The following is a 13,618-nucleotide window of genomic DNA, read 5'->3' on the forward strand; positions in this document are numbered from 1 at the left end:
GAGAAAACGCTGGTGCATTTATTCAGCTCACCTTCAGATCGATGCCAGAGACTGATTAACCTCAGTACAGTAAATCCCCAAGACCCAGACCACAATTGCAGACATGGAATGTCACTCAGAAGCAAAAAAAAAAAAAAAAAAAAAAAAAAGACACTCTGACATGAGTACATACTGCAAATGCATTCAGCTGCGGAGAGATACTCCTTATCTCCCGCTAACTTCTTGAAGAGATAAATCCTGCTTAAAGCATGTGGCTGCCAACAGGAAACCAATAAAATCATCTCTCTCTCTTTTTTAGTGAATAAGACGATTATTGCTGCTTGCTCGACCCTCTGAGGCCCCTTAACCCGGTGAATCAACAGGCCTCTTCAGAGGTGGTGTGGTGCATGAGGACACGCCCCTTATTCAATTGCATCTCAATAGAGCCAGCTAACTGCTTTGGCTCCAGCAGTAAAGCAATTAGTACATTATCGGAAGTGTTTGCTTTCGATAAGCCCCCATGTGTACTGCCCTCGAGGGCTCGCCGTCCTCTCCCTGAGTAAACAGCCAAGGCCTCCAGCTAATCCTTGAACCCCCAGCTCTGATGAGCACAATGTGTAGCAGAGAAGCCTTACCACAGGCTCACCCCCCAGGGTCACTGCAGCAGTGGAAGAGAGGCAGTGAGATGTTCTCTCTGTGAAGGTATGCATGCTCATCTCTGTCTGGTTTCTGTTTTTGCTCTTGAACCTATGCTTGCTTCGCTGTGTTTCTCGATGAATGCAAAATATATGCTTGCCAGCGACTTCTGGCCAACAAACCTAACAGAGGTTTCATAATAGTCACCTCAGTAATGATTTTAGTCTGAAAAGGTAGTTTGGCAAAGTAAATTTGCTCAATATGCATTTAGTCTTTAGACATATTTACCTATTAGTTAATATTTCATGGTGCATACTCTATGAATAGCCATCAATCATCTAGTTGAAATGTCTAATATGTTTTTAAAATGTGCTTATGTAATTTGATGTTGAACTCATACACATGTGTAGCAGGGCTAAAATGTTTTAAATAGTACATTCCAAACAATTGGCTTAGGTATTAGGGCATAATTTAATACATGTGAGTCATTTGAACAAAACATACATCAAATGTTACATGCCAGATCTGCTTAAAGCTCCTAAATCATGTATTAGATATAGGCTAATTAATAATGATGGACAGTTGTGAGAGGATGGAGGCCAAGTGTATTAAACCATCCTGCCAGTTTAAAACCAACCAGAAGAACAGCTAGAGGACACAACTGACATAGTGGGAAATTGTCAATGGAACGATTAACTTGATGGAAGTGTCCTCAGAACTGAGCCCAAATAATTCTAGAAACATTTTCATTCCACTTTTCTCCTGTATGGTAACTGGGTAGTGTATCAGGCATAGAAGAAAGGGCACATTTATAAATGGTGCATGATGTGGAATATGTTCCACTTTAATAGACAGATACCGCAAAAAGGTTTTACTGTAAAACTCATTTTCAAACATGCAAAAGATCATTCTGCCTTGCTCACAGTTTACAAGATGTTTGTATCCATAATTGTAGCTTGTTCATGCTGTTTCTGCTACCTAAAATAATTACATAAATAACTCCACATACATTTTTACACATCAAGGTCACTCGAAGCCAACTCTACAAAGCTTATTCTCATCCTGTGGGTCTTAGAGCAAGCTCTTAGAGCATGCTGCACTAGGACTCTACCAGTGACCAGGCACCATTCACTATGTGTCTTTCAGAGCACTTGTTTTCATGTTTAGGTTTTTATATTTGCCTTGGCTTAAAGCTGTATATAAAATACATTTTTAGCTTCTCAAAATGAACAGTGCAAGATGGCACACACAGCTAGAGGTAGACTGAAACTGCTTTGTGTGTGTGTTTTTGTGCGTCTGTCTGTGTGTGTGAATGATAGATGAATATATATGCGAGCACACAGAATTTGGGTGGCATAGCCTGTTTTCACAGGAAGCTGCAAGTTTGTTTACATGCCCTCCTGCAAAAACAGGTCTGCTTGAGGTCTCTATGAAAGATGAGCTTGGCCACGGTACTAAATCAATGTCCTTTGCATATCTATTTCAAATCAGGAAAGAGCAGGCACAAAAAAAGCCATATTTTGCTGCTGGTAGTGGTACATGCAATCATACACACACACACACACACACACACACTGAGAACTGAGACTGGCTAATTCACAAATATATTTATATGAAATTAATTTTACTTGTTTCTCAAAGTTCACAACCTTACTCTTTCTGGACCTTGCCAAATTCAATTAAAATTTCTATGTTTTTATAATGGCCCCTTACCTTTTTTTTGGGTCTAATTCTATACAAACATGTTAGTGTTTCCACCTCTCACTTACAATAACTAAGTTTTTTTTTTTAACTAGTACCCATCACTGCCTCTATATCGCACACCAATTCTCTTACAGACTTTGCTTTACATACTGAAAATGTGAGTAAATCCAGGTTAATCTTGTAACTGCTGCTTTGTCAGATGTGTTAAACACTTAAGGCTATATCTTCTATACAGTGATTTTTATGCTTATTGGCTTTACATCAAACAGTGGTGGACAACATAAATCTGAATATAAATAAGCATGAAAATGAATGTTCTTGTCCTTTGAGGTTTTCAGTTTCAGATACTAGCTGGTTCTTCATATCCTGCATGTCCTTCCTACCTTCACTTATCTGAGTTACATCTCATCCATCTTCTCTCTCTGATAGGTATTGGCCGGCATTTCTTTTTTTTTTTCTTCTTTCATCTGTCTTGCTTTGTCTCTGCTGCAGGCAGTGTCTTCAACTTTGTGGACCTTGTCAGTTTTATCAAGGGGATTGTGGGCAAGGTGATAGAGACACAAACCAGAAAATTTATGGCAGCAGGAGCTGACCAGGTTAAACAAGAGCAAGCTTTTATCCGGCACTGTCATGCCAGTGGTTCCAATCAGATTAGACATCTGATTTATGGTAGGTGAAGGGTCAGGTGCTGACTGGTGTGCACCAGACCTCAAACAGGTCTGGAATAATTGTGCCTACTAGCATGGGAAGTGTTGCAGGTATCACAGGGACCTTTCCATATTGTGGGATCTAAATTGAAATATATTTAATGACTTTAATGTCTACATTGGGGAGAAAGGCATGATGTATTTTTGAATGGCCTGATTACAATTTTTTGACAGATAGTCAGTGAATAGATAATACAACACTTGTTATTATAATGAAGGTGGTTTGTTAAGGGCTTTGTCACTGGTACAAATCATCACTGGTGATCACAACATATCTCATTAACCAAGCAGCATATTGCGTACTCTGTGTCCATGTGGGTTATGTAACATTTACCTTGATCTAATCATCTTTATTCAACCCTCCACTCCTCAAAGTTCTTCTCTAGCCTGATCTTAGCTGGGAAGCCTCTTTAATTCCCTTGGGGCAAATGCATTCCCGAGCACTGCCGGATGTGGGCTCATTCCTCACCACAGATAACACTGCCATGTGGAGCTTCTGACCCTGCCACCCCGCCCAGTCCGGACACACTGTCTCCAGGTCCGGAGGAGCCAGGCTAACACAACCCTGAGCTCTGACTCATGGTGCTCCAAGTATGTGGTGATGTGGTCATTGTGCTGGAATTCATTCCAGCCTTTTCCCACTGCACAGTTCATGGAGGTGACAGCACCATTCCTAACCCGGCAGCCACAAGGTGTGTACCAGGCCCTGGCCATGTAGAGATGGCTGTACTGTATACTGTATATTTGGACAGTATTATGGTGTCCTGTAATAACTCATTATAAAAATATTCAGTCCTGTAAAACTTGTTTTATATATCGTCAGCTGGTAAAGTCATATATAGGAAATGTATATTTAAGTTTGACATCTGTGATCCTCTCATTATGGGCTCAAAGAAGTAACAGCTGACTCTACCTTTGTGTGAAGTCTAAGTGCTGACAGCAGTCTTGGCTGGCCAATGACACAGCGCTTTGAGAAAATAAAGAGGCCATCAGCACACCAGCTTCTGACTGCCAGCAAGAGACTGTTCCTGCTTTATGTGGAGGTGTTGAGTGCCTGAGACAAAGTGCACAGGCAGTAGTTAAATACCTGACAGGCAAACTCTGCAGTATCTCTGTACCAGAGCTATAAATGTGGCTTTTTATCACAATCCAAAAACTGATATGTTGGTATGCTGCATGGTATTGTTCATTAAAATGAATCACCATCAAGTATCACTGTAAATCCTTATGGTGTTGAATTTGACATGCACTGCCATTTTGACATGTATCTTCATTTGTGCCTCTGCATCCTGTTTGCTGAATCAAGCTGAATGTAACTTCAGGCTGTGAGAATAATATGCAGTACTTTTATAAAACAATACCCTCAAAGCTTCCTGGAACATCCATAACTGTCAGTATGGGCTCATTTCTCAATACTCAATAGTACATGGTTATATATGTATACATTTTTATGTAAACACCTGCATGTAAGGAGCAGCAGTAGTGGAGCTTCACTGAGTTCAGGTCAGCCTTAATAATGGGTATTTGTACTATACAGGAGCCAGGCTGATCATAGGTCAAGGTATTGAGTCACACTCTGCATATTTGTTTTCTCTCATGCTAAACATTTTTAGTGTGACTTGATGATGTGTTCTAGAAACACAACATTACACAATCTATGGATGTACATTATACTGCAGTCCAGTGGACATTGTTGTCTTTTGAATACACTACATTTGAGGTTCTTTAAATTAGCAAATATAAAAATGCAGCAAGACTTCTGGATTGTCAAAAGCATTATATTGATTATTTTGGACAACTCAGCTCACAAAAGGACAGTAGTGAAAATGATACTGGTAGCATTTGTGTCATTATGGGTAACAAAACATCTCCCCTCAGGTAGACTCAATGACCACCATGTAGCTAAGAGCCTCTCTCCCTGTGGCCCGAAGTCACTTGGTGTCTAAACAAATACCTCATCCCCAGGAGCAGCATCGTGCCTCACTAGAACAGTCCCCAGGCCTACTGCTGCTCCCAGTGCTGCTGGCTAATCAAAGCACATCTGGACTGTGCACATGTGCACATGTAATCTGGTGTCTGATGTACTGGAAATGACTGGAATACCAAAAAAAACAAAACAAAAAAAACAGTGTGGGGCATGAGCAATGAACAATAGGACTAATTAAAGTCTGTGAGGCAGGTGTAGGCCATCTCAGTGTTTCACCATAAGGAGAATGTCCTACATTTTTCCTGTTATGGCCTATGGTTTCACTGTAAGGGAAGTTCCCTATTGTTTTACTGTAAGGGAAGTGTCCTACAATTTCACTGCAAGGGAAGAGCTCTTTGGTTTCACTGTAAGAGAAGTGTCCTGCAATTTTACTGTAAGGGAAGCGTCCTACCGTTTCCTGAAGATTTCTTTCTTTTCTTTTTTTTCAAAGCAAAGCTTTGACTCGGAAGCTTAGTAAAAATTATTTACCTATAACAAACATATATTTCTCTGATAATTGATTTGTTTGGTTTACTTCACATGTGAAGGAATCAAACATACAGTTTGGAATACAACTTGTCATACTAGATCCAGCATTCACAACTACATGTTAAAAGAAGGCATTGTTTCTGTTAGAGAAATATTACAGGATAAACAATAGCATCAAGCATGAACACAAATTGAATTTCAGGACTGCACACTTTGAGTAGTCATAGCTTACTCAATGAGAACTGGCTGATTTAATTTGACACACTATTCCCCATAAGCCAGTCAAAGTGGTGGTGCCAAAGGTCCAATCAGAAGTCCTAAACCAACTGCTAGGCTGGGTGTGGTGCACAGCGAGCCTACACGGTTGACTTTCTAAAATCATGGTACTTTATCTGATGATGATTTACAGGACAGTGTATATATGTGAGAATCAGTCAATAGTTCACAAGGGTAGTTGACTGACAGTCAGTAGATGTGACAATAACACTTGTGTGCCCCTGGCCAGCCTAATCATTTCAATACTTTTTGGTGCATTTTCTTCAGATGATCTTTTCATAACCTTTATATAACTCTATAGATCTTTACACAATTTGTATTCATAAATATTCAGTAAAGGCACATGACCATTACACGCCAATTCACCATCTGAAATGTCGCCCACATTTATTTCAAACGGCAAGTAACGAAAAAAATGCGCATGGGATTGTGGGATAGCAGACATCAAGAACCTGACTCTCGGTGTGGCGAGAAAAGTTGAAGAAGCTTCAACTTTATGCAAACTGCGCTACGCTGAGCTGACCAATCAGGCAGAAGCAACATTCCGTTGTCCATGCACGAGCATTGTGCCTGCATAGTTTCGTCTGCACGACTTGGACGAAAAGCTGGTAAGGGTAGTGTGTGATTTCGCATTCATTATGATCCGAAATTCCAACAATACAGAGACAAACGCAAAAGAAACACAGCATGATAGAAAGTCTCTGATATTGTCGGTGTTCCTGGTGAGTTAAAATACTGTACTGAATCAAGAAATATAGCAGACTATCTTTTTTATTAGTTCAATTCCGATGAGGCTAGCAAACATAAACTGAATTATACTGAGCTAATGTGTAGGTTTACGAGAATGGTCTTCTTGAGAAGATAATTCATTTAAAATAGACGATTTCATGATTGATATGTTCATTCCCGTCCTGCATTGTAGACAGACACACCCCCCAAGCGGCGAGTCGCTAGCGAAGTAAACGAAGGGAGAATGTCATGCCGCGTGCAGTGGAAGTGCACACATACTGTAAGGCATGAATTTGTGTGTATTCAGTGCAGGACTGTCGATCAGTTCTTGGATAAGAATCATTGTCCTAGATGTACATTTTTAGTATGGTAGATCAGGATATCTGAGTGAAGTGTGGTGGGGAGCAGAGGCTGGAGTCGGTTTCCTGTGTTTGCTGTTTATACTATATTGCCTGGGAATATTGGGTCTGATCAGGAAGAAAAAAAAATGTGGCTTTGTGGGTGCACGTGACTGACACTCCCCACTCCATTCCTCCTCCCACCCACTTTCCATCATATCACATGCCTTTTCCCTACCATCCATTGCTTGCACACTCAGTTTGAACAGTCCAAAGCTTGACTGTCTTTGTACTGTGAGAGGTTTGTGTGTGCGTTTTTGCACACGCACGTGTGTGTTAGCAGGGCAGCTCTGTCACTGAGGGCATCATGATTCCAGTTTATCCAGCTTTGGCTCCTACAGTTTCCCTCAGTTCCCATGGCACTTAAACTGTGTCACATGATTTATAGCTTATGGTATAAACAGAGGGGGCTCAGTGACCTCGGATTCTGTGATAAGGGCTTTCACGCTCTAGACTACTTTGAAGTGCTTGATCACTTGCCTTGGAGAGAGATCAAGGACACATAAACAGAGATCTCAAATTCATACCCTGTATGAACATATATAGAGACAATCAAAAGAGTGTGAGACAGAGTCTTTCCAATCTCTAGTAAGCTGAGTAGGAAAAAAGAGCAGGGCAGTTGATCATAAATCATTTCAGTCTGTGTTTGAAACTGACTCACTTCTACACCATAGCCACAAGTGTTCGATATTTCTCCTTTTTTTTCTTCAATAACAAGTCCCTTTACACTGCTGTAATGCTATGCGATTGGATTAGACAGTGTCCATAGCTGCCCAAGCCAGGCTGAGACCATGGATGGACTCCATTCAGATTCCTGCAACACGCAGTCCTTTCATTTCTGGGTTCCTAAAGGCAAGGAGAGTGATGTGTGAGTTTGATTGCCCAAGACCACATTTTCCAAGTTCAGCTCCCCAGGCCCTGATGGAGGAGTCCCTGCTGTGTCTACTTCACCATAGGGGTCCTTAGAGTCCTCAGGAAGCACAGCAGTCATTCCACACAATGCTTTGACAGGTGATAACCTTCAGGTGACACTCTTCAATAGGTGGATGTGTTTGGGTAGGTCATTGATGTAAATTAAAAAGTGAGAGGGAGATATAATGGCAGTGAGCTGGCACTTAATGAAAAGCCATGAATCACCCAAGTCTACAGTTCCCATGTCACAGGCTTGTTTGGCAGCAGAGACATGGTGTGGGCCAGCACTTCTTCCAGGCAGTGCCCCAAGTTGAGTGCCAAGTACCCCCACATCTCAAACACCTTAGCCCCATATGTCCCTCTCCGTAATCTCTAAATAGACAAGAATATGGTGTGCTACCATGCTTTTTGTTATATCTTTTGTTTCTAGAACTAGTCTCCTTTCTGCAGAACATAGCAGTGTTAATCTGAATCTTGCACCTGGGATAAATTGTGCTTGGTGGTGCAGATAGGATCCAGGAAAGTCCCAGAGCATTTACAGTACAGGAGGTGCTGGTTGATACCATTACCTGGCAGCTCTATTAGTCATGTTGGGTGCAGCTCTGTTGGCACATGGTCTCCTGAATGAAGGCTTTCAGAAGCAGTTCTCTATGAGCTGCCAGGTGGATGTGCTCTCGCTGCTGGTTGGGGCAAAACAGACAGTGTTGCTCTAGACCCACGCAACCAGGTGCACACAATGTGTGAGTGCAATATGCTGTTCTGTTAGTGCACTCTCTTATTGGTACAATTCAGCTACCATGGTAACTTGCTAGACCTACAAATAAAATCTTGTTTGACAAGTACCTTTTGTATGAAATCTGCATTTTCCAAAGTAATGATAATAGGTGAAGTTCAGTAAATGTGCACAGCATTGCATCATGAAATTCTGAATCAGGCCTAGTGAGACAGCAGTCAGCACCACATTTACGCATCATGAAAGATTAATCCAACCAAGGAACTTTATACAACACAGCCAGGTCCAGCAGAATTCACAAAAAGGAAGAGACCACACAATGGAAAACTTCCTCTCAGTAACGGCTCTACATGTGCTTTGTCCTTAGCAAGAGGAAGTGTACATTACTTCATAACAGTGATGTATGGCCAAGGAGTGACATCAAATCAAGATAGTAACTCCCTGCCAATGTTATGTAGGTAACAAAGGTGGCATTGTTTCTATTCACTATATATGGCATCTCACCAAAACAAGAAGTATCTTACAGTCAAATGAAAATGAATGTGGCCTGCATTTGCTTTATAACTAACATCAGAGTGTGTTGCTCTAAGCAAGAGGCTGTACCTATCAGAGGAGATACCTGTCCAAATCAACAATGTATTCTCGCCTTGGACGTTTGTCCTCTCAGGACTTGACTGGTCACTGAAAATTATCCCTCCACACAGAAAAGATACATGCATGATAGCTGCTTTGTGTCATGTCACATTGTGCATGGGAAACTTCTCTATTCTCTATAACTTCTCCATTACGACAAATCTATTAGTTCAGCTACATGGAGTAAGGAAACAGCATTGGGAAGCTTTAATCATTTTGTTTAAATAGTTGCTGTGACGTATTTTGTGATGCAGTTGAGCAGACTTGCATTGAATATTTTTTGGAGCAAAGAAATAACTGATTTTAAACCCACAAGTCCTGTAATAAGTACAAACAAAAAATTTGACACATTGTCCTGCTCTAAACAGTGACACAGTGCAGTGAAATGCTATCACTGTATGCTGTAGACGGTTGCTTTTTATCTGAGAATTGCATATCAAAGATAAGAACATAAGTTGCTGAGGGGCAGCAAATGCTGTACTTGTTGACTTTCTCTATATGGGTCTATAGACAAATAATGATTGTATTATCATGACATGGAGAGATACCCAAACCTCAGCTGGATTGGTGGGACAAAGGGTATTCAAACCTATTTTGTCCAGTGTTATGGAACCTGTTATTGTCATGCAGCAGTAGGACATGTCTAGCAGTGTTGGTGCAAATTAGAAGTAAAATGCACAAGGTTAGCCATAAAGGAAGTGTTACTAGACCTTTGCAATACATGATGGCAATAAAGGACTGTGTTGCCAGGATCAATACATACAGAGACAATCCCTCAGGCTTAGTTATACATCTAATTTTAAAAAAAATAATAAAAGAGTAAAATAATCAAAATCTACACAAACCTGGATTTTGTATAAAGTGGTAAAACATTTGTCCCAGTAATTAGAAACTATCACTCCTGTTGTTGAATTATAACCAGATGCTACATCATTCCATAACACTTTTATTTTCACAAGTTATAGAAAGAATTTTCCTTGTTCACTTTTTATTGTGGTCCAACATCCAAATCAGATATAACCTCTACATAAGTTTCACAGCCAGTCGACTTTATCAGACCATTTCCCACAGATCAGTCATAACAGTGTAGCATTGTGTTTGGCAGCTAGCTAAAACCTGTGCTTGAATTGGCGCCGCTCTCCACTCTAACCAGGGCTTGTCTGATGTCTTTGTGATTGCCTTAGACATTGCATTCAGTCTTCAGACAGCGGGCACAGATTATTGTGCCAACTAATTGTAAAATAGGGCTATGGTCCATCATATACCTGTTTGTTTGGCAGGTCGGCCTGACACATTGATTGGCAGCCTATCAGTCTCTGAGCCCCTGTCAGTCCAGCACCTTTTCAAAGAAACCATATTCATATAAAAGAGAAGAGTAGTGGGGGAGAGAGGGTTTGTGGCTAGGGCAGTAAGGGAGGTAAGGGTTAGAAAGGGGGTGGCACAACCCTGATGACCCCAATTCTTTCCCTCTTATAGAAAGCTGTATTTCTCCCCCAAAGAGGCATTGTGTTCACCCCCTTCCCACATGGGAACTGTGTTGGAGTGTGGAGGGGGGCTGGAAGAGGTGGGTTGCAAGAGCAGCTATGGCAGTCGGCCATTCCTAATGAACAATGCCACAGAATAGCTTTATTTGTTAAGGCTTCCACAGGCAGTACATAGAGAAGCTTTGGATGGGTTGAATGGGCTCTGGCGGCTGCAGTCCTCCCCATCGACACACACTCTTCCCCCTCTCTCAGCTTGCGAACCCCATTGATTAACCTAGTTCTGCAAGTCTGGAAGTCTGAAAGGAGGCTAACAAGATGGAGTTTAAAGTTTATGTCAATTAGTAGTCATAGAAAGACAGGACAGCTGCAAGGTTTTGTATGTTAACTGCTGGCTGTTCATCCTTCCCAGGCCTGGACTCAGGATTCATAGGTCAAAGTGTGCAATCCTGCTGCCAAAACACATAGGCTTATCCAATAGTGTCACCCTCAGTGACCTTTCTGACAACCTTGACCCCTAGGGGCCCTACATAGATTAATCTTACAAAGAGGTAAGAGAGGTGCACGACTGTCATTCAGTTGCTTGCGAAATTGATTTATTTATTGCATGTTTTTCGTTTTTATTGCACTGTAAATCTTCTTGATGGACATGTTTATTTTGTGAAGCAGACAGCAGGGCTACAGCACTGTGATGGACTTCACATATGCACTTTTCTAAACTCTGCAAGGCTAATGCCATTACAGTAATTTTCAACAGCAGATGTGTCAAGCAATGCTTCTTCTTTAAATTATTAGATTTCAAGCCAGCCGTCCTCAGCTTGCCCACTGCTGAGTGATCCATTTACTAAGATTATTACTGCATCTTCTGTTAATACTACAGCTTTTGTTAAAATTACTTCTCCAAACTTGCCCTCCAGATCTGTCCATCTTGTATTCACTCACTTGTTCGAGCATTTTTGATCCAAGGCCTGAACACAAACACTCACTTTTTCCATATCTTCCTCTATATTTTTTTACTCTATTTATTTATTTGGGACACCCTCTTCATATTTTAATTTTAGCATCCAGGGAGCTTAGTTTTAAGTGATGTGCAGTGGGGCCTCAGGCTTGACGAGCTGTGTTAAACAACATACCTATCAAACTCACAGCCTGAGACTGTCCTAAGGGCCATTGTATATAATGGACGTGCCTTTGTGCTGTCCATAGTAGGAGATGAGAAACATCCCGTAGAATTCTCGCACAAACACTGCGCACAATTGGTTTCTCTTTACATGGGAGGGCTGCTGAGCTGCAAGAGCCCTTTTCCAACCATACACATCTGCAAGGGAGACTTTTCCATTTAGAGAATGCTTCTGAACAATGTACACATTGCCTCGTCCAGATCACAGTATGTACCAGCATTGGTGAAAGACTTACTCATCGGAGTCTGTGTTTTGAACTGCCTAAGTAAAAATGCCTTTGGAGCCTGCCTCCTCTGTAGCCATTAATGAACCTTACCATAATATTCTTCACAAGGTGCTTAAGAAAGCACGTTTATATACTCAGAGGTGACAGATAAAATGAACATACTCAGTGATTAAATAATTTATACTTCAAAAAGTAGTTTAAAATAAATGTTAAAAAAAAAGAATAAATTGTAACTATGAAGAGATATGTCATTACACCTTGAAAATCTGACATTATTTGCAAACCTATTTGGCTACCCTAAGTGAATATGAGCAGGAAATGTGTCATTTACAATGTTTTGTTTGATCAAAGCACAAATCATTCTTTGCATTCAGTCTGTCACTCAAATCATTGGTAGGGCAGCGTGAATGAGCCTCATGGACTGTCAACTCTGCTGTTCAAAGCAAACCATACTTCATTCAGATTTGTTGTGTATCATGAAAAAAAGTGGCTGCTGATGCTGCTTGAAGCTTATATTCATAACAATGTATTAGTGTGTAGGGTTGGAATAGGTGTGCATATATGTGCCTTATATGCGTTTGAATATATGTGTTCTCCCTCCTTGTCTGTTATAAATCAGTGGTGTTGGCCTAGGAATGTTCCAGGTAACTGCTGAGTGCAGGGAGAGGCTATGCAGGGCTACATGTGCCTCTCAGACGCTACCTCAACTTGACCTCTCTTAGCACCATGTACTGAGGGAATAGGCATAGCTTAACTAGAGCCCCCACTGTCCCAGTGTCTCACTGCCCCAGTGATGCAAATTTGAGCTGTTTTTCCAAAAGCTTTTGCATGGTCAAGCTCATGACTCTCAGCTGGTCCACTGGCCACTCAACAACCTTGCTATCTGGAAGCACTCACACTGTGTAAAGAGGAGCTTCCCCTGGAGGTAATAAACAGCATGGCCCAAAACACTGTCATCAGTAAGTCAGGGGACAGATGTTTGGTCATTGTTATGTATGTTAGGTCAATCGCTATGAACAGACTGCCCCATTTCATTTGTAATCAGCTAAAATTCTGTAATAGGTAAAAACAAAACATTCAAGTTTCAAATAAAATACAGCGGACAGTTTTGCTGCAGGGGTATCATGGGTAGAACTGTTAGAGAGCAACAGAAGCGTGATGATGTATAAATATGCTGAAGTCCTCAAAAGCTACATGACAGCTAGCAATGGCACTGTGAAAAGGTGCCTGCTATCACCGCTCGAGCAATAGAAGTAGACAAAGGGCCCATTCTCCACCCAAGCCCTCTGGCCAGTACAATTATTGGAATGAGTGGAAGAAAGAGGGAGACAGAGCAAGAAAAGTTGGAGACTGAGAGAGACAGAGAGAGAATGAAAGGCAGGGAGAGCTCTAGGTGTAATTCTACATTCCCAGTGATATTGACCATCCAGGGAAATCAAACTACAGAAAATGACAGAGGACCTAAATTACCTTTTGATTGGTGGTGTGGCGGTCTGTTTATACTATTGTTCATGTGGCACAATGCAAGCTCCTGTTCAACCTTTCTGCAGTCGTCAGTCTCTTATTAA

The 13,618-nt window shown here is 41.2% G+C and overlaps 1 long non-coding RNA gene across 1 annotated transcript; it reads left to right on the plus strand.

Moving 5' to 3' along the window:
* Positions 1-2,683: 2,683 nt before the first annotated feature.
* LOC145660113 (uncharacterized) lies at positions 2,684-4,184 on the plus strand. The gene is made up of 3 exons (XR_014126272.1): positions 2,684-2,988; positions 3,402-3,718; positions 3,952-4,184. It is a non-coding gene; the product is annotated as an uncharacterized LOC145660113 (long non-coding RNA).
* The last annotated feature ends 9,434 nt before the right edge of the window (positions 4,185-13,618 follow it).

Source organism: Electrophorus electricus, chromosome 12 (assembly GCF_041902795.1).
Source record: "Electrophorus electricus isolate QZ-2024a chromosome 12, ASM4190279v1, whole genome shotgun sequence".
Taxonomy (NCBI): domain Eukaryota; kingdom Metazoa; phylum Chordata; class Actinopteri; order Gymnotiformes; family Gymnotidae; genus Electrophorus; species Electrophorus electricus.